We start from the raw sequence: 22691 nt of genomic DNA, 5'->3' as shown, positions 1-22691 counted from the left end.
AATAGATGTTTTCCTGGAACTCTCTTGCTTTTTCAATGATCCAGCGGATGTTGGCAATTTGATCTCTGGTTCCTCTGCCTTTTCTAAAACCAGCTTGAACATCAGGAAGTTCACGGTTCACATATTGCTGAAGCCTGGCTTGGAGAATTTTGAGCATTATTTTCCTAGCGTGTGAGATGAGTGCAATTGTGCGGTAGTTTGAGCATTCTTTGGCATTGCCTTTCTTTGGGATTGGAATGAAAACTGACCTTTTCCATTCCTGTGTCCACTGCTGAGTTTTCCAAATCTGCTGGCATATTGAGTGCAGCACTTTACAGACGTATAATTCAAGAAAAAGACAAGGCTAAAGAGATCACTGTAAATTTAAATATTTTGAACCTGTACACAGCCTGTGTAATATACTCTTAAGTGTAAGAAACTTAGTATCAGATTAACACAGCATTTTATCTAGAAAAAGTTTGAATGAAGTTTGTTTCTATCCTTTCAAGCTATGTTACTATTAGCAGAGAGTAATAAACATTCTTTGGTTGACTATTGTCATGCATGGTAAATTCACCATTTTGATATTAGCAGTTTTAAAGTGGTTGGCTAAATACATATCAAATAAAGATCCCATCACAGTGAATGAACACTGACTAAACAGTGCACTCCTTTTAAGCTTCTTGTCAAGGGACTTTGATTTAGCTATACTACACACTTCTTGTATTAAATTTTTTAAAAGAGATTTATACACTAAATGGAAACCTGGATTCGATTCTTTCAGTGTTCTATTGAATCAATGAGAAGATATGTTGCTCTTGGTTAATTTCAGTCTGAAATTCTGTAATGATTATCTGGCATTTTGGATGGGCTGGAACCTCCAAGTTTTGAGTTGAGAGCATAAAACCCCTTTCTGTCCCCAAAAGCTATATGACACATAAGTATTTTAAGTGTTTAAAATTCAAATTGCAATTATATTAGAATTCTGTGAAACTCCTTGTGATAACTAGAGATCCGTCTAAAGCAAAGTGACTACATATCTAACGATCAGGTTTGGGAGTTAGTAGAGGCAAGCTAGCTAGCAAAATGACAGTGTTTTCTTCCTCTGCTTTCTCAAATCTCTACAGTGTAGCCTCTGAATATAGAACTGCGTTTAACAATGTCAAATAGAGTTTGTCTTTACTAAATTCAATTTTACATCAACAAAAAACAAAACAGAAAAGGGATTTTGAGGTTTACAATATTTGCATACTTACTCTACACTAATCATGATTTGCGATGCCTGAGTTTGAATTCGGAATATTACTTAGTTTTGATTCTTTGGGCAAGTTACTCAATCATTCTCTGTCATTTTGAGGTTAGAAAATATATTAATTTTTGGTTTTTATAAGAGTTGGATTAATACGTAAAGTGATTTGAACACTGTGAACATTGTCCATACATATAAGCATTTACTAGTGTTAAGGTTTTGCTGTAATAATTCCAAAAATATACTATTAAATTTACATCATATGGACCACAGTTTATCCATTTATTGACTGAGGGATATCTTGTTTGCTTCCATGTTTTGGCAATTATGAAATAAAGCTGCTATAAACATCTGAAAAAAATTATATCTTGGCTTATTTACAAAGATTTCCAGAGAATTGCTTTGGATCTTTAGAAGTAAATGCTTCAGTACAGCAATCTTCATTTAGGATATGTCAGAACTAACATTGGAAATCACTACATGAACAACAAAATTCATTTTCCAATTCAGCCATGTCTCTCTTCTTATACACAGTGACCTTACTTTTTTTTTATCTATGTCTGATTTTTGGAAATATGACAGAATTTTGATATTTCCTACTTCAAGTAGAAATTAAAATATTCAGCCATCAAAATTAGAAATTAAAATATTCAGCCATCAAAATAAAAGCCCTATTCCTTCTGGTGTTTTTTGCTTACTAGAGATACTGAAATTGCAGAATGGTTCATTTTTAACTCTTACTAGGATGGATTCAGAATACACAGGAGGAAAGGCAAAACATGTCTTAGATATGTTAGCATATCATTACAACCTAGACTGGAAATGGCTTTTTGATTAATTTTTGTGTTATTTTATCAGATGTCTTATTCTTAGCAGTATTCTATTTGCCATTTGGATTTAGGATGTTATTTTCTCTTTGTAAGATTTGTGAGTTTCCATTTTCCATGTCTTTCTTGTCCTTAATTAGATACTTCTTTTATCAACTCTCTTTTCTGCATGGATGTCATGTTTGCTGTTGCTTTTGCAAGGTCTGCTCATCAGGCAAGTCCCTCAAATGAGGGAAACAACAGAAGTTCGAGCTAGTGATTCAGACTTGTAGGTGGGCTTTTGTCTACCATCAGTACTTATTAACAACCAATACAGTGGTTAGGGGAGGAGCTCTCTTTTTTAAAATCACTGCTGGTTGGTTAAAAAAAAAAAGTTTCAGTGTTTTCTGTCATCTTTTGAGAAGGATAATTTTTTTGTGATCACTCATGTAATAAAATAATTTTAATAGTGCTGCAAACTGTATGGAAGATAGCACATTGTTGTATTTTCATACTTTGAAAGATAAGCTTCAGGATTCAGGGTAATTTGAAATAATAAACCTCTGCCTCTTGGCAGCTCTTAACTTAAATAGAATTCTTGGTTTTCTGTGCAGTCAGCATGCATCTCCAGCTGACTGGTGGCACTTTGGATTAAGAACAGATCTAGGGGACTTCCCTGGTGACCCAGTGGTTAAGACTTCACCTTCTGTAATATAGGGGGTGAGGGTTCCATCACTGGTTGGGGGGTGCTAAGATCCCACACGTCTCACAGGCAGAAATCAAAATGTAAAACAGAAGCAATATTGTAACAAATTCAATAAAGTCATAAAAAATGGTCCACATCCAAAAAATCTTAAATAAAGAATAGATCTAGCTGAGTGCTTTATAATAAAGAAAATATTGATAACATTTTAATATCGACACAGTCTCAAAGATCTCTACTAGACTGTTTTAAGAAAGATGAGAGCATTATAGACCATTGGTTGTCAACCTGGATACATATTAGAATTGTCTGGAGGTATTAAGGGGGTTTTAAAATTTGTTTTTATTTTTTATTTCTCATTTTTTTTTCTTTTAATCTTTTGTCTGATTCTTTTTTTAATTGATTTATTTTTTTTATTAAAGGTTAATTGCTTTACAGAATTTTGTTGATTTCTATCAAACCTCAACATGAATCAGTCATAGGTATACATATATCCCTTTTGAACTTCCCCCTACCTTCTCCCTCCCCATCACATCCCTCTAGGTTGTCATTTTTTTGATATATCTATAAAACAGCTTTATTGTGATATAACATATGCCATAAAATTCACCCACTTTAAGTATACAGTTTAATGAATTTTACATTAAATTTTAAGTGTACAATTTAATGAATATATATATATATATTCATTTATATATTACATATGGGCTTCCCAGGTGGCTCAGTGGTAAAGAACCTGCCTGCCAGCGCAGGAGTCACAGGAGATGTGGGTTTGATTCTTGTGTAGGGAAGATTCCCCTGGAGAAGGAAATGGCAACCCACTCCAGTATTCTTGCCTGAAGAATCTCATGGACAAAGGATCCTGGCAGGCTACAGTTCATAGGGTTGTAAAGAGTTGGACACAACTGAAGTGACTGAGTGTGTGCACACACAGAAAAACACACATATTTATTGAAGTATAGTTGATTTACAATGTTGTGTTACATTTTTGAAAAAAAAAAAAAAAACAAAAACAAAAACGGAAGCCAAGGATTTACCTCCAAAGATTCTAATATCATTAGATGTGGATGGGACCTGGGGATTGAGACTTAAAAATTAACTGCTATACAGCCCATATTGCAAACCAAGGGGTTTGAGAATCCAATCACTATATACTAAATATATTCCTTTAGATTGATACCTGTGGCCCTGAGCTCAAAAGTAAAGGCTTATTTTCCTTCGTTTTGGAGCAGCATGCTTAGTTTTGACAAACAGCAGTAATGATGGAAAATATTGGAATTGCTTATTAATGTAATATCACTGTTGAACTTTTTTTTTCCTCTTGATATCACAACTTTAGTTTTTGAAACAGAAGAAGGCTTGCAATTAACTCTATTATTTACAGCCACTGTGATTTGCCAGGGGAGTCTAACACTTGCTGGGTCAAATGATGTCTGAAGAAGTATTTGTTATTTGTTTTTTCTGCTTGATCTCTTTATGTTGAACAGATGTACCCAATAGAAATAAAAATATGATGTACTATGACTGATTGGTCATGTTACTCTGCATTCCATGTAGCTGATGTCTTTGATAAAGTTGCAAAATAATTTTCTCAAGTTTAGAGCTTTATAGATGAAAACTCAAAAAGATTTTTTTTTTCTGAACATTAATGTTAACATCTTTGTTAAACCAGAAATTGTTAAAGCAGTTAACATATTCACCAATGCTCTTGAAATCACATATTTGTTTTTAAAGAAGAGCATGCTGTTTACTTCAATTAATTTCTAATTTAAGCTTAATTCTTTCAGTTGTATAAATGTTAGTCCAACGATATATATACCAAGGAATCTTCAATTCCCTGATAGTAAAGATGCAAATTAATTTTGAGGTGTCTGATTGCTTCAGTGTTTTCTTTAAGATGAGTTGATGCCTGTTATATTCATGAGTCTATTATGTACTGTTAAATTCTATAGTTTAAGAAGATAGTAGAAGTAAAGCTATTTCCAATTTATACTTTTAAATTAAAGTACTATGTAGTTTAATTGTGTTATCCATAGGGTGGTTAGGTAATATATAAAAAAGCTTATTTTGTAATGTGCTGAAAACCCAAATCTAAACCAGGATAATAAAAATCTTTCAACAGTTTCACTGTTTAAACATGTAATTTTATTTGGAGAAAACATTAAGACTAGTTTTGCGATCCTAAAATAACATGTAACTTTTTTATCCTACAACCTCAAATGCAGAATATGCCTTGCATATAAACATCACCGAAATTTTTAATTTTGGTGGATCAAATATGATCAGATCAGCTTTCTACATTACATAAATGAAATGGTAGTTATGAAGGGCTTCTCTGTGCTGTGCCTTATCAGTGATAATATTTTTCAGTTCCTTTGGAAGTGTTATATGAGATAATTCACTCTCATCCTCTTCTTTTGCTTATGTTAGAAACAACACACTAAAACCCCACTGCTGCTACTGCTAATTCGCTTCAGTAGTGTCCGACTCTGTGCAACCCCATAGATGGCCTCCTACCAGGCTCCTCTGTCCCTGGGATTCTTCAGGCAAGAACACTGGAGTGGGTTGCCATTTCCTTCTCCAATGCATGAAAGTGAAAAGTGAAAGTGAAGACGCTCAGTCGTATCCAACTCTTAGCGACCCCATGGACTGCAGCCCACCAGGCTCCTCCATCCATGGGATTTTCCAGGCAAGAGTACTGGAGTGGGGTGCCATTGCCTTCTCTGCACTAAAACCCTAAAGACAGGCAAACTTGATGGGTGTCTAGAGCGACTTAATGTCAGAGATGGAAATAGGGGCCATGTGTTTATATTTAAGTTAAAGATTTTTTCACCTGGCCAACTACCTTACCTCTTTCTCAAATGACTTCTTACTTGAACTGTGCGTTTAGTTCACTATTTTGTAATGTCACACACACCACAAAAAATAGTTCTTTACTGTCTGAGCCACCGGGCTGCCCTGGTGGCTCAGATGGTAAAGAATCTGCCTGCAATGCTGGAGACCTGGGTTCGATCACTGGCTTGGGAAGATCCTCTGGAGGAGTGAATGGCTACCCCCTCCATTATCCTGGCCTGGAGAATTCCATGGACAGAGGAGCCTGGTCGGTTACAGTTCATGGGGTCACAAAGAGTCAGACACGACTGAGCGACTTTCACATACATACATGCAGTGCCATACCCATTTGTTATTTAACATATCTCAATAGATACACCCTTTATATTTCTGATCTCAATTTAAAATGACTACTACTAAAAGATCTTGTGAAGGACAGGGAAGCCTGGCATGCTGCAGTCCATAGGGTCACAAAGAGTTGGACATGACTGAGCAACTGAACAACAACAAATGATCTTGTCCTAGAATCATCCTATCCTTGTATAAGGATATATATACCTATATGTGTATGTATATATGTATACATATGTATAATTAGTAACATCCTTTGAATTCTTAAACTTAGCATTCCCCATTGACCGCCCTTCTCCCTTCATATCATCTATAGTTGTTCCAGTCAAGTCTCTTCCTGTTTCATGGTAATAAGGATTTTACTGGATCACACCTTCTTACAGTCTCTGAGTGGTTGTTACTGGAAAAATGTTGAATGGATAAGCTACCCATCTTTCTTTCTCCACTTTACCTATAATTCATGGCAGGGGTCTACACAGCCTTATTTTCTTTAGATTTAACTATAGAAGATAGAGCTATGGGGAATTAGTTGAATTTGGCATTCTTCTAAGTCCAGTGAATTAAATATTATTCTGCATTGCCTTTCACGTAAGGGAGAGTGGAGAAAGTCCTGTTATTCCTTAATTTCTGTATTGGAGTTTTTCCATGAGACTCTGAAGCATCCTTCTTCATCTGATACACAGTCAAGGAAGTATTATTATTGAGATCATTTCTGTTTCACATATATAATACCATTTAAAAAATATTTTTAGGGAAAAGCATTCTAGTAGTCCCAGTTCTTTTACTGAGATTTAATAAACATAAAATCATCTCATTGTGACTACATAACAATAAGGCAAGTACTTTAAGTCCACAAAGCTAATAGATGACAGACAGGGATGTTTGAACTCTCACAATGTCCTCCTTCATCATTTTCTCCCCACATGCAGGGAGCTGAGCTTTTTAGAGAAAAAGATAATTTACAACAAAACATAACAAACTGTGTTCTCATCATATGGGGCTCCACCTTGCTTAGAAATGACATATCAGGAGCACATTTATTTATATATCTAATTAAGTTAAATACTCTTGAATAGCTAATGCAACTTCTTTTCCTGTGATTACTTACCCCTGAAGAATCTAGTTATGAATAGTTCTTGAATCTTTATAATTTTAGTAAAACTGTCCAGAAGGTAAAATTGATAAAATAATTCTTAATTTGGATATTGTGGTAAAGTTGAGGTTAAAATTTTGATAATATAGGAGGATTGTTTTGATTGTTGTTGAAATTATATTAATGTCAACATTTTTATATGATGAGCAATAGTGTTTTCTAGAATGTTGCCATATACACTTGAGCATTTGAAGTGTAGCATTTCTGATTTGAGATATGCTTTAAGTATAAAATTTACAGTGGATTTTGAAGACTTAGTTTGAAAAAAGAAATGTAAAATATCATAATTTTTATTTTGATTTCGTGTTGAAGTTGTAATATGTGTGCTATACTGGATAAATGAAACATATTAAGTTTAACTTTAAGTATTTTGCAATTTTTAAATGTAGCTGATACAGAATATAAAATTATGTTTTTTGCTGATGTTGTATTCTGTTGGACAGCACAGTTCTAGACTGATAATCAAAGTACATTTTAAGCATAAATAACATCAATACATATAATTTATAGAATGGAATATTGGATGCAATATCTTTACAGACTTTTATACAATTATGTTTAATTTTTTGGCTTAATAGTCACTATGAAAGTGAAAGTGTTAGTCGCTCAGTCGTGTCTGACTCTTTGCAACGCTATGGACTGCAAGGCTCCTCAGTCTGTGGAATTCTCCAGGCAAGAATACTGGAGTGGGTAGCAATTCCCTTCTCCAGGAGATCTTCCCAACCCAGGAATTGAACCCTGGTCTCCTGCACTGCTTCCCTTGTGACTCAGCTGGTAAAGAATCCACCTGCAATGTGGGAGACCTGGGTTCGATCCCTGAGTTGGGAAGATCCCCTGGAGAAGTGAAAGGCTACCCACTTCAGTATTCTGCCCTAGAGAATTCCATAGACTGTATAATCCATGGGGTCAGAAAGAGTTGGACAGGCCTGAGCGACTTTCACTTTCACTTCCACCTGTCCAGGTATCACTGTATCTCCTGCTCTGAGGGCAGATTCTTTACTTCTGAGCTACAATACTAGATATAATATCTATGGAATTGTATACAATTATGTTCATTTTTTTGGCTCAGTAGTAGCTATATTAGTCCCATAATATGTTTGGGTTTTAGGTTTTAAGTGTGAGCAGTAGGTCCTATTTAACTTAGTATGTGCATAAAATTGATTAGACTGTTAGGTTATATACAATTCAGTAATAATACAGAATTATTTTTAAAAATCTTATAGGATACAAATAGTACATAATATTTAAAATGTCACTTAAAAATTTTTTAATGTTATTTCTTTAAGTACATAGTCCTTAAGATTTAGTTTGTTTTTGTTTGTGTATTTGGTTTTCTCTATTAATTAGGGAAGATCCAGTTATTGAGATTCTATGCTGTTTCAGGCATTCCACACTAGACACTTCAGAAATGTTACTTATTCTTTCAAACAATCCTAGGATATGCATATAATCCATCATAATAAGATGAGCCTCCTTTGACAAAGGGTTTTCACTATTAATTCATCTGGAAAGTCCACTGGTGAGTAGCTGAGTCCTATGAGGGTGAAGTAGTGGGACCCCAAGAACCTAGACTCTATCTAAAATGGGATACAGTCTCCTACCGAAACTTACTTAAACAACAGACACAAAGCAAATAACAGAGAATGATATGGAAAATTAAATTTTAAAATATTCTGTAAGTTGGATTAAATCAATAAAGTGATCACCTTCTCCCCCTTGGTCTTAGTAGTACAGTAGTAGCATTGGTTGAATTATACATGTTAGAGATCATGGTGCCATCATTGAATCATTCACCTTTCTTAGCCTCATATTTAATTTTATCCAGGTTCCATTTTTCTTGAATTTTATTTTTCTTTTCAGTTTTACTCTTATACCTTTCCCAGCCCCAAGTCCAGCCATCCATGATTTCTCGCACACCATTACATTGCCTCTAAAATTCAGTATCTCCCCAAACAATTGTGGTTCATATTTCTACTAGTTGTTATTTTTTAATAAAACATATATCTAATCATGAACTCCTCCTTAATAAGCAAACATTTGTAATTGTCTCCAATTGAAAGTTAGATTTTGTCAAGTTCAACATTATATATATAAAATTTTAGAAACAGTAGAAAGCTGAACTTTAATTAAATTGGAATGTCATGATCACAATTTATCTTTGAATCTTATTCTCAGACTCAATTCTGAAATCAAAGCTCTAATATTTCTTGTCATTTAACTAAAGTGAGGTATATCACATTTCATCAGTTCAATTCAGTTCAGTCACTCAGTTCTGTCTGACTTCTTGCAACGCCATGGACTGCAGCACATCAGGCCTCCTTGTCCATCACCAACTCCTGGAGTTTACTCAAACTCATGTCCATTGAGTTGGTGATGCCATCCAACCATCTCATCCTCTGTCGTCCCCTTTTCCTCCCACCTTCAATCTTTTCCATCATCAGGGTCTTTTCAAATGAGTCAGCTCTTTACATCAGGTGGCCAAAGTATTCAGCTTCAACATTAGTCCTTCCAATGAACACCCAGGACTGATCTCCTTTAGGATGGACTGGTTGGATCTCCTTGCAGCCCAAGGGACTCTCAAGAGTCTTCTGCAACACCACAGTTCAAAAGCATCAATTCTTCAGCACTCAGCTTTCTTTACAGTCCAACTCTCACATCCATACATGACTACTGGAAAAACCATAGCCTTGACTAGATGGACCTTTGTTGGCAAAGTAATGTCTGCTTTTTAATATGCTGTCTAGATTGGTCACAGCTTTTCTTCCAAGGAGCAAGTGTCTTTTAATTTTATGGCTGCAATCACCATCTGAAGTTATTTTGGAGCCCCCCAAAATAAAGTCTGCCACTGTTTCCACTGTTTCTCCATCTATTTGCCATGAAGTGATGGGACCGGATGCCATGATCTTAGTTTTCTGAATGTTGAACTGTAGGCCAACTTTTTCACTCTCTTCTTTCACTTTCATCAAGAGGCTTTTTAGTTCTTCTTCACTTTCTGCTGTAAGGGTGTATCTGAGATTATTGATATTTCTCTCAGCAATCTTGATTCCAGCTTGTGCTTCATCCAGCCCAGCATTTCTTATGATGTACTCTGCTGCTGCTGCTGCTAAGTCACTTCAGTCGTGTCCAACTCTGTGTGACCCCATAGACGGCAGCCCATCAGGCTCTGCTGTCTCTGGGATTCTCCAGGCAAGAACACTGGAGTGGGTTTCCACTTCCTTCTCCAATGCATGAAAGTGAAAAATGAAAGTGAAGTTGCTTAGTCATGTCCAACTCTTTGTGACCCCATGGACTGCAGCCTACCAGGCTCCTCTGTCCATGAGATTTTCCACGCAAAGGTACTGGAGTGGGTTACCATTGCCTTCTCCACATGATGTACTCTACATATAAATTAAATAAGCAGGGTGACAATATGCAGCCTTGAGGTACTCCTTGCCCGATTTGGAAGCAGTCTACTGTTCCATGTCCAGTTCTAACTTTGCTTCCTGACCTGCATACACATTTCTCAAGAGGCAGGTAAGGTGGTCTGGTATTCCCATCTCTTTCAGAATTTCATAGCTATCACTTATTTTACTATAGCATTGTACATACACTTAGGAAGTTACCTCAGGCAGGCCTGCCTGAATCTTGGGTGGCAAGGAAAAATTTGAGCTTTGATGCACTCAATCTTACAACAAATGGCTAAGAATGTGCTGAAGTTAAGTAACACACCAGGAGAATCACAATTATTTTCAACAGTTGACTGAATTTGTAAAGATTTGAACTCCGAGAAAACTTATACCTCTGTCCAGAAGGCTGTTTTGTTTATGGTTTACGGAGCTAAGAGTTAAGAGACTCATCTGTGTGTATTAGCATCATTCTGTCAATTACAGCACCATCAGACTTGTGATAAGCATACATTTTATAATTTATAGTACTTTACCATAGAAACCAACACTCTCACACATTATCTAATATGGTTAACAAGGAATTTGATTTTTGTTTAAAAAAAAGTACAGAGTTAATTTTCATTAAGATAAATATTCACATTCTGAGAATAGGTTATATTTATGGGTCTATTTCATGACATATACATCACCTACAGATAATTCTATATACTTGGTCAATTTCACTGGGGTAAGCACTAAGAAAAATGAGCCAACTAAGAGTGACGTCTGGGGGTTATATTCTTCCTGTTAAAATTTAGTGTCCATCTGTAATTGTGGTAAAAATGTTTAGAAAAATGCATGATCTGCTGATAAACTTGGATAGCATTTTTATTTGCCTCTAGAACTTACTTTTCAAGATTAATGAAGGCTCTTACCTCTTCAACTAACCTTTCTCATATTTCATATTTTAGCAAAAACATAACAGTCTGCTGAGGATGCTTCTGTGTGTCTCTTTCTGGTGAAGTTTGTTCCTTCTTTCATATTCTAGGTACATCACTGTCCAAACTATGGTATATACTCTTTTCAGTTCCTCAGTAGCTGATCTAATTTTTGAAAATTCTTGCCCATGTAAGACCCATGTCATTAGGTGTTCTCAAGTGCTCAGTCATGTCCCACTTTTTGCAACCCCATGGGCTGTAGCTGCCAGACTCTTCTATCCTGGTAAAAATACTGGAATGGGTTGCCATTTCTTTTTCCAGGGGATCTCCCCAACCCAGGGATCAAACCTGGGTATACTGCATTGGAAGGTGCATTCTTCACTACTGAGCCACGTGGGAAGCCACATGTCTTTAGGGTAAAATGCCTTTTACCCCTATGCAACAATGTGTGTGTTCCATGAGCTTAGTAGCTTCAGTCGTGTCCAACTCTTTGTGACCCCATGGACCATAGCCCATGGGGTTCTCCAGATGAGAATACTGAAGTGGGCTGCCATTTCCTTCTCCAGGGGATCTTCCCAACCCAGGGGTTGAAACTGCATCTCTTCAATCTCCTGCATTGACAGGTAGATTCTTTACCACTAGAGCCACAGGGGAAGCCCTATGTACTGATATTACCTTCCTTTAATTAAAAAGGTTGTCCTATGGATTATCATATTAATAAGTATTGATTTTGCCCATCAGTCTATCAATCTGACTCCTCAGTTCCTTGCCTTCTTATTTCTAACAGTCTATCTCCTGTAACTCCTAGTTACCTAAACTCTAGAATTTAGTAGTGCAACTACTAGGCTGTTGAACTAATAAATTTGTACATCCCTTTTCAAACAAAATTCATTTTCTTAACAACTTGTTCACACCCCTAATTTTTTCCCTCCCTCACCTTGCATTTTCAAGTCCATCTCCTTTCTCTAATTTCATCTAGCTTTCTGTACTCTGTTACATATTTCTCTAACACTGAGGGTGACCAACCATAACAGTTTACTCTGAACTGAGGGATTTCTGTGGACTTAGGACATGCAGTGCTAAAACCTGGATGCTACTGCTAAGTCGCTCCAGTCGTGTCCAACTCTGTGCGACCCCATAGACGGCAGCCCACCAGGCTCCCCCGTCCCTGGGATTCTCCAGGCAACAACACTGGAGTGGGTTGCTGTTTCCTTCTCCAATGCATGAAAGGGAAAAGTGAAAGTGAAGTCGCTCAGTCGTGTCTGACCCTCAGCGACCCCATGGACTGCAACCTACCAGGCTCCTCCATCCATGGGATTTTCCAGGCAGAAGTACTGGAGTGGGGTCCCATGCCTTCTCCGAAAACCTGGATAGTCCCAGCAAAATTGGGGCAGTTGATCAGGTTACTTCAATTGCCCCTGTATTAACTATCATTACCAGCCTGATAAAACCATAACTACTAGAAAAAATCTCTCAGCTGGTTAGACCAGCCTCACCATAAGTACATAGTTTTCCCTTTAATGCTACCTAAGAATCTAATATTATTTATGTCAGCAGCACTTTCCCTGGTTTGCTATAGTAAATAAACTTTCATCATTATCCTTACACTTTAGTCCTCTTAACTACCACACTTCTCTCCCTCTACTCCCCTGAAAAATAGAAACTATCTAACAGACTCATTAAGCTTTTGCCAACAGACCTAAATTTCCACCCATCCCATCTTTATCATCTTTGAGTTAGATTGGAAGAGTAATCACTTCTTATCCAAAGCCAATCCCTTCATTTGCAGTCTGGGTTAGTTTCTCATGCCCTTCTCAACCATACCTCCAATTGGACATCAAATCTGATTTATTCTTGCTTCAGAGTACTCCAGAAACCATTCCAGTTTTATCTACCTCCAGTGCCAACACTCATATCTTAACTTGACTGTTATGATAGCTTCAAAGCCAGTCATCAGTCTCCAGTATATCTCCTTTACAATTAATTTATGACATCAAACTCAAGTGATCTATGAAAAATGCAAACTGATCATATCCTTCTTGAATCAGAATGATTCAAAGACTTCTCATTATGCTTAACATTAAACTTCGAAATGGTAACACAGCCTTCAGAGGCCAAGATTCCCTGTCCACTTTGATTTCTTCTTCTCTTATTCTGTGCTCTACACATGCCTAGCTTCACCTGTATTTCCTTGCAGAAACCTGCTGGTAGTTCACTTAGAGATTTTTTTTCCATAAGTAGTTTCTATGTTTCCAGTCCCTCTGTAGCACCTAATTGTTACTCATTCTTCAAAATGTACATTCTTCAAAAGGTAATATATTACCTTTTCGGAATCATTTCATGGAGTCTTGGACTGGTGCTGCTGCTGCTAAGTTGCTTCAGTCCTGTCTGACTCTGTGACCCCATAGATGGCAGCCCACTAGGCTCCCCTGTCCCTGGGATTCTCCAGGCAAGAACACTGGAGTGGGTTGCCATTTCCTTCTCCAATGGTGAAGAATCCATATTATTTGCTCTCATAGCACCCTCTCTCATAGCACCCTGCACTTCCCCATCAAAGCATCTGCCACAGACTTTTGTTGTTGTTGGCCATGCCATGTGGCATGCAGGATCTTAGTTCCCTGACTATGGGTTGAATCTGTGCTTAACCACTGGACCACTAGGGATGTTCTGTCAGGCTTAATGTCTGTATTCTTTACTTGACCATGAATTGCCCAAGAAACTTTGTTTTTCATTTTTGCGGTTTTATCCAAGGCAGCTAGCTCAGTGCTTGGGACATAGTGAATGAACAGTATACATTTGTGTATAAGTTAAATAATTGAATTTAAGTTTAAAAGTTCTCTTTGGATAGGTTGTATTTGATAATAGAATATATTATCAGTCAGTCTGTGAACACTGCAGGTGGCTTTCAGCCACACAGAAACATGAATTAAGTATATGCACCTTTCTTAGCAGGCAAACTCAGGACAAAAGAATACACATGGTCCTAAAAGAAAACATTTATATGTATGAGAAGTTAAAGAGAGAATGTTTTTAGAATTATTGAATTGCTGCCACATGGTTGTTTCATGGACATGTCAGAGTAAAGGGAATAGAACTACTGCATGAGAAAGAGTTTTGCCAATCCATTTCAGATATTCATGTGTTCTGGTTATAGTACCCTGCTTTTAAATGTCTATTGTAGAAGAAGTAAGGTATTTCAGACTATGAGACAACTCCTTAATTTCTGATTAACTTACATATGGTCAGACGATTACTGACAGGTCAAATAAAACATGTTGAGGGTGGAGGAGTTGCTTTAGTTTTGGAAACTGTGTGTGTGTGTGTGTGTGTGTGTGTGTGTGTGTGAGTGTGTGTGCATGCGCGCACACACACACTGTTGCTCAGTTGTATCTGACTCTTTGCCACACCATGGACTGTAGCCCACCAGGCTCTTCTGTCTGTGGGATTTTCCAGGCCAGAATACTGGAGTTGATTGCCATTTCCTACTCCAGGGCATCTTCCTGACCTAGGGATTGAACCCATATCTTTTGCATCTCCTGCATTAGCAGGTGGATTCTTTACCACTGCACCACCTGGGAAGCCCTTGAAATCAATATTAGGTTATAAATTAAGAGTTAGGGATTCTGTTACTACTGTAGTTTATTTCCTATTGGACTTGGCTAATTCATAATTTTAGACCAGAATTATTTAAATTTATCAACAGTGAACATTTCTCTTAACATGTTTCATTTTCACTGTTAATTCTGTTATGCTTCAGACTCTCCTAACTTGACTTCCATTTTAGACATACCTTTTAGTTAATAAAAGTGATATCATTGTTTAGTCTTTTCATATAAGAGAATATCTTTTTATTTCCCTTTTTTAGGAACATGTGCATATTGGAATGTTTCCATAATACTATGCTGCTGCTTCTGCTGCTGCTAAGTTGCTTCAGTCGTGTCCAACTCTGTGCAACCCCATAGATGGCAGCCCACCAGGCTCCCCCGTCCCTGGGATTCTCCAGGCAAGAACACTGGAGTGGGTTGCCATTTCCTTCTCCAATGCATGAAAGTGAAAAGTGAAAGTGAAGTCGTTGAGTCTTGTCCGACTCTTAGCGACCCCATGGACTGCAGCCCACCAGGCTCCTCCGTCCATGGGATTTTCCAGGCAAGAGTGCTGGAGTGGGGTGCCATTGCCTTCTCCGCCATGATACTATAGATTCTTTTAAAATAGATGTAAGATTTAAAAATCATGGAAAAAACAAAAAGAATGAGATCATTAAGAAACTCAGAAAATCTCCTATGTGTATATATATACCTATAACATATATTATTACATACCATCTATATATAATCTATAAAATGGAAAATACACAAAGAATATGTTCACTATTTTAACTTTTCTTTATTCAGTTACTTTATGTAAAACATTATGAATGTTGACTGTAAAATGTATAAATATTTGGATTTAGCAGCAGAAAATCACCATAGAAATCTGAAAGAAACTCAATGCTCACATATACCTTTGCCATGACATTTTAATTCCATAAAATCTGGAGTGTAGGAATACAACCTTTTGAGTTATGACTTTGGCAATCAGAATTTTCAAGTGATATTTGTGGCAGCAACATGAAACAGGGAGGCAGTTTAATAGTTTAGAAAGATTGTTGCCTTGGATAGTTTCAGCTTTGCCATTTGCTAGCTTTGTGACATTGAGCAAAAAACTATCCTCCCTTGCTCTGCATTTCCCATTTGCAAAATGAGGGATAACCATAACTGCTCAATGAACCTTAGTTACTAGTTTATTGAAAATATCGAATTAATATGCTAAAATGATGAAACATAAGCAGTTTAGATCTGTTGATTACAACCTCAGTGGAGCTTCGTACACCTACAGATTTGCTGAAGTTAACACAGTTCCTGGCAGGTTTCTGGCAATGAGTGGTGAAGCAGATTAATTTGGTATATCATTATATTAAAGGATTCCTTTAGAATTTCACATTTATGGTGAATAGATCTCCCTTCCACAGCCCATGTGGGACATAGCCTGCATTTGGTTTCTTTTTGTGCTGCCTAAAGAGAAAACTCTGGAGTTCAGTGTCCCAGGGTTAGAAAATGCTGTCATGGCAAATGCAACCTCAGGAATAATCAGTTCTTAGGATTTTGCTTTTACTTGGATCTGAGCCAAAAGAAATCTGTTCTATCATCTCTTAAATTCATTTTTAGTGATTTTCAATGAAAGAGGGAGTCCTAATCCTAGCCAGCCATGTTCCATTGACCATAAACAAAGCTACTTCTCAGCCGTATTCCTGGAAATGGAAGTTCCTCTGTATGTTTTAACTTTTATTTTATATTCCCAAAGTAACAAAAGTGCTTTGAGAATTCTACATTTTAAGAATAGGTATATCAGATTAGGTTAAGCCAGGTAAGACTCCCTATATTGAGTAATGTGTGAACTTTGGAATGAAAACAATGAGTTACATAGATGAGGAAGTAGGCAATGCCAGAGGGAATAGTAACTTCGAAGTCAAAGGCTTATTTCGGTAGAATGGTTTGTGGAAATTTAAAATAATTAGTACCTTAAATGATCTAATCATAAATGAGCCTACTTTTTAAACTTAAGAATTGCAATGACACTAACATTTTTCATATACTCAATAAATGTATTGCTTTACATGCTGCTTTAGGAATTCAGAATGGGTGACGAATAAGATACCTGATCCCCTAAACATTACATTTTGTTTTGAGGAGGTTATAAACAAGTAAATAAATATGTTAGCTATTATTTTTAGGCACAGTTGTCCTTCCTTATTCACAGGGATACATTCTGAGATCCCCAGTGGATGCCTGAAACCCTAGGTTGTACCAAACCCTATATATACTATATTTTTCTTATATGTACATATGTATGATGAAGTTTAATTTATAAATTGCTGAGTCACTTCAGTCGTGTCTGACTCTGTGCGACCCCATAGACGGCAGCCCACGAGGATGCCCCTTCCCTGGGATTCTCCAGGCAAGAACACTAGAATGGGTTGCCATTTCCTTTTACAATGCATGAAAGTGAAAAGTGAAAGTGAAGTCGCTCAGTCATGTCCGACCCTCAGCGACCCCATGGACTGCAGCCTTCCAGGCTCCTCCATCCATGGGATTTTCCAGGCAAGAGTACTGGAGTGGGTGCCATTGCCTAGGCATAGTAAAAGATGAGCAGTAGTAATAACTAATAATAAAATAGAACAATTACAGCAGTATACTGTAATAAAATTTATGTGAGTGTGATCTGTCTCTGCCTCAAAATATCTTGTGCAAATTTAATGTCTTTTCTGTATTAACTAAGTACTTATCATTCGCTGTGGCACTAATTTTTTTTAATTTGAGGGGCAACACCAAAACTTTTCCTCTGTCACAATTTTAAGAAGATTCATTCTTACTATAGATTTCAGCAACCTTAGGTTTTTATAGTCTTTTAAAATAGTTTTTTTTTTTTTTTTTTCCTGCATCTTTTCCCTTTCCTTATGAAGTTAAGGACTTTGACCTTTTCACTTTAAGAAAACACTTGACAACTTCTCTTGGCATATCTAAATTGCCAGCATTACCACGCTTGTGCTTTGGAGCCGTTACTAAGTAAAATAAGGGTTCTTGCACACAAGCACTGCAGTACAGGGACAGTCTATTTGATAACAGAGTTGGGTACTAAGTGACTACAGGGTCTCAGATGCTAGACAAAGAGATGATTTTTGACATGAGTGAATGGAGCAGGACAGAGTGAGATTTCATCCTGCTACTCAGAACAATACTCTATTTAGAAATTAAAAATTATTTCTAAAATTTTTCATTTACTGTTTTCAAACCATGAATGATCATAAGAAAGTGAAACTAAGTATAAGGAAGGATTAATGTATTCAAAAATGCTTTGTAGAAAATTAATCAGGGCATTTTAATAGAAAATGAATAGAGGAAAAGTCTAAATTATAATGGATGAATTAAGTAATTTGTGAGCTAAATGGCAAAGAAGAGCTGGTAAAGTAATATCTTAAAGAAAGTAGAAAGCCCTGAAGCTGTTCTAGAGGATTAGACAGAGAGCCAAAGAGCTAGAATGAGTGAGCTGGGGAGAGAGTACAAGTTGAGAGGTGTTCAAGGACCACTTCATTGAATCCTCTGTAGACCATCTTAAGAAATTTAGTTTTGATTCCAATTATAGTGGATTGTTTCAGGCAGACAAGAACCCATATCTAATTTATGATGAAAAAAATCACTCACTTTTATGTGGAAGACAGATTGTAGGGAAAAAAGTTTGGAACCTTTTTTCCAAAAGAGACTAGTATTTGGTCTGCTTCTGGCTAGAGCTGAAAAGAGCTTAAAATGAAGCAGTGTCAATGCTTTTCTTCTCAGTAGAAGAAAAAGATTGTGTTTGAAAAAAATATTGAACAAATAGAATTCAGACAGATTATATATGGAAGAGTCCAGATGATTCCCTGAGTTTTGGCTTGAATGATTGGGTGAAGGGCAGAACCTTTCCCCTGTGACAGAGAAAACATGAGGAGGAGGTTTGTATTTGAGAAGATAGAGAAATAGAGATGATAGGATTACTTTTGGAATTGGAGTGGTTTAAATTGGACATTTAAGACATCCCTTGGTCATTTGGATATAAAGAAGTGACCTGCCATGGTAGAAAAACATGAATTTGTGATCAGATTAAGATTTCAATCATGTAGTTTACAAGCATGAAAACTTAAGCAAATTAAATTATCCAATCTTCAACATTTTATTTACTAAAGCAAATTATTAATACAAAAACATTCAATTGATTTGAGAATTGTGAACTATATTGTGTTTACACTCAGTTTTTTTTTTTTGTCATGATTATTATCATATGTGATTTATACAATGGGAAAAAAATTGCAAGTATCACTTGGGGCAATATTGACTTATAGTTTTCTTTTTAAAAAGTCTATGGATTTGAATGAGATATAGTGTAAAAACTATGTAAGTGGGGGAGTATATGATGGAAGGAAGATGTCCAAAGGGGCACATGAATGGTGGTGGTAAAGTTGATGCTGAATAGAAAGAGAATCTTGTGAACGAGAAGTTGGAAAAGAAAGGAGGAGAAATGAGAGGAGGAAATTTGAGAAGTAAACTGTAGTCAGTTGTTGCAGAGAAGGTAAGAACGGGCTAGAAAAGCATCTGCAGACTATAATGGTATTAGTGCCATTATTGACCTTGTCAGGGCTTCCCAGGTGGCGCTAGTGATAAGGAATCCACCTGCCAAGCAAGGTTTTGATCCCTGGATTGGGAAGATCCCCTGGACGAGGAAATGACAACCCGCTCCAGTATTCTTGCCTGGAAAATTTCATGGACAGAGGATCCCGGTGGGCTACAGTCCATGAGGTTGCAAAGAGTCAGACACGGCTGAGTGACTGAGCGTGCGCATGCACGTGCACACACACACACACACACACACATACACACACACACACCTTGTGAAGAGTTGTTTCACTCAGTATAGAAACTTTGGAAGAGGAGGGACGTGTTTCCATTCAGAGAGGTGTGAAAATATAATAATATGAGCATATTTAGTTTAGCTTATTTATAGAGACAAAGTTGAGATAAATATTTCTTTAGGTAGGATACAAAATCATGTACTTCCGATGGGGGTAAAAGGGCTTGGGTAGGTTATATGATAAAAGAGACGACAGTTGGAATGACTGAGGGTGACAACTTCTCCAAAATCACATGCTTACAAGAGCAGTAAAATCCTAAAGGACTAGTGGAAAATACTGGTTTACATTTATATTATTTTATATAGTCATTTATATTATGACACTAAATATTGAATATATGTATTCAAAATATTCATTTATATTCTTACACTATATTCTTAAGTCATTATCAGTAAGGATATGATATTAAGGTACATTAAAATTAAATATAATTCAGTATCTTCTGTGTAAAATACATTATAGTTCACACATTTTTACCAAAAATGATCTACTCCTGAATAAAAACTATTTTTATACATTTTTGATCCAGAAGACATGCTGCTTTTTTAATTGGTGTACAAGGAATTGTTACATTAGATGATTATGTTCAATTAAGTATAATGAATATAATTAATGTAGTTGCTGTTTTAGGTTCTTGAGTTAATAGTGCCATTAAATGCTGCTGTTTTTGTTGTGGTACTGATTATTATTATAATAGAATAGCAAACTTTGAAATGATAGGAAAGCTAAAAGTGTGACTACTCTTTCAATAGCAAGTTTATATAGACATTTATATTTATATATATGGTTGTTTAATAGCAGATCATAACTTAAATACAGTATAAAATGACACCTTTTTAAAAGTCAATGCATTAACCACTTTAAAACACTTCTTTTTATATATTTAAATAAGTAGTTTTTAAATTGAAATTATCAGTATCAAATTACAGTTAGAAGACAAGTATAGATGCCTTTTCACTACTTGAAATAAGAAAACATGCATTTAGTTCCTATACAAATTGTTAAGCATCTTTAACATGTCAAATATTTTAAATAAGGTTATTTTTCCTTATTAAATGCTTTAATGTTTCACTTTTATGTAAAAATTATTTCCATAACTTAGCCATCAATAACAATGCAGAATAAAATTTTAATAATAATTATAATTTGTTTTCCCTTCTACTCATTCTACAGGCAATATTAATGAATATTTAAATACTGATAAATGAAAATCCTTCTTATAGCTTGAAGCAGTGCTGTAAAAGGCACATAATATTTATTTCTTGGATTTTTTATAGTATAAAGAGCATAATTAAATAAAACATTTTTAACATGTTAGAAATCTCTATAATTGATTCTAAGCTATAGTTGTATTATATTACATTGGAAAATGAAAGGATTCTTATTAAAATTGTTTTTATATATGTTCTTATTTTAGATATGAACATGCATAATTCCATTTACTTTTATTTTCTGTCATTTTAAGTCTTGCCACTTGTCTTCTGTTATGCGAGTTAACTAAAAGTTTCTACTTATGTTTTGAAAGAATAAGATATGACATTAAATATTTATTTACTTAACTTTGAAAAGCATTTTACACCATTTTTATAGTAGTAAATATTGGTAGCTTTTTTTCTTTAAAAATGCATTTTTCCTGATGTTTGAAATTTCTAAGTGGTATTTTAGAGTCCAATTTCACAATTTGTTTTCTGTAAAACAGAGGTGACTCTCTTCTGTGCTGGGTGTTTAGAGTGGATCTGGAGTTCTTTAATCAACATATAAACTTTTTCTCTGTTGGAGAAAAAATGCTGTCTCTGTTTTTTTTTTTTTTTTTTTCTTCTCAAGAAAAATAGTCTAAAACTGAATATGGGCAAGATATCATAATTGTCAAGACTTTTGGTGCAATATTTTGAAAAAGCACTGTATTTAGAATCATATGACTTCATGGATATTTACAATCCAATGGTGTCTGACTTATTAACCCTAAAAACACTTTTCAGTATCTTTTCACATAAAACAAAAAGGTTAGAATAAATGTGTATTTTTCAGACTATGGTCTTTTAATCCCTCCAAGGCAGGGACACTGCAGGTGGTTGTGTGTTGTGTAAATGCACATGGGTGCCATTGGCAACCTAGTCTGCTTGCAGGACCAGGTTCTGGGTGTAACTCAGAGGGAAGCAGACAATAGGAACTAGTTAAGTTTCAGAACCCAAAGCTTCAGATTCAATTAGAAAAGAAATATAAATGTTATACTTGGTACATGTGTGCCCAATTGCTCAGTCACATCTGACTCCGTGGCCCCATGGACTCTATTCTGTCAGGCTCCTCTGACCATGGCATATTCCAGGTAAGAATATTGGAGTGGGTTGCCATTTTCTCCTCCAGGTGATCTTTCTGACCCAGGGATCCAATTTACCTCTCATATCATCTGCATAGGTCAGGTGAATTCTTTAGCACTGAGTCACCTGATAAGCCCATTATCAGTTCAGTTCAGTTCAGTCGCTCAGTCCTGTCTGACTCCGCAACCCTGTGACTACAGCACGCCAGGCCTCCCTGTCCATCACCAGTTCTCAGAGTTTACTCCAACTCATGTCCATTGAGTCAGTGATGCCATCCAACCATCTCATCCTCTGTTGTCTCCTTTTCCTCCCACCTTCAATCTTTCCCATCATCAGGGGCTTTTCAAATGAGTCAGTTCTTCGCATGTGATGGCCAAAGTATTGCAGTTTCAGCTTCAGAATATTCAGGACTGACTTCCATTATGATGGACTGGTTGGACCTCCTTGCAGTCCAAGAGACTCTCAAGAGTCTTCTCCAACACCACAGTTCAAAAGTATCAATTCTTCAGCACTCAGCT

This window comes from Bubalus bubalis, chromosome 17 (genome assembly GCF_019923935.1).
Source record: "Bubalus bubalis isolate 160015118507 breed Murrah chromosome 17, NDDB_SH_1, whole genome shotgun sequence".
In the NCBI taxonomy this organism is placed as follows: domain Eukaryota; kingdom Metazoa; phylum Chordata; class Mammalia; order Artiodactyla; family Bovidae; genus Bubalus; species Bubalus bubalis.
The sequence above is the reverse complement of the archived record's forward strand: the minus strand, read 5'-3'. Positions refer to the sequence as shown.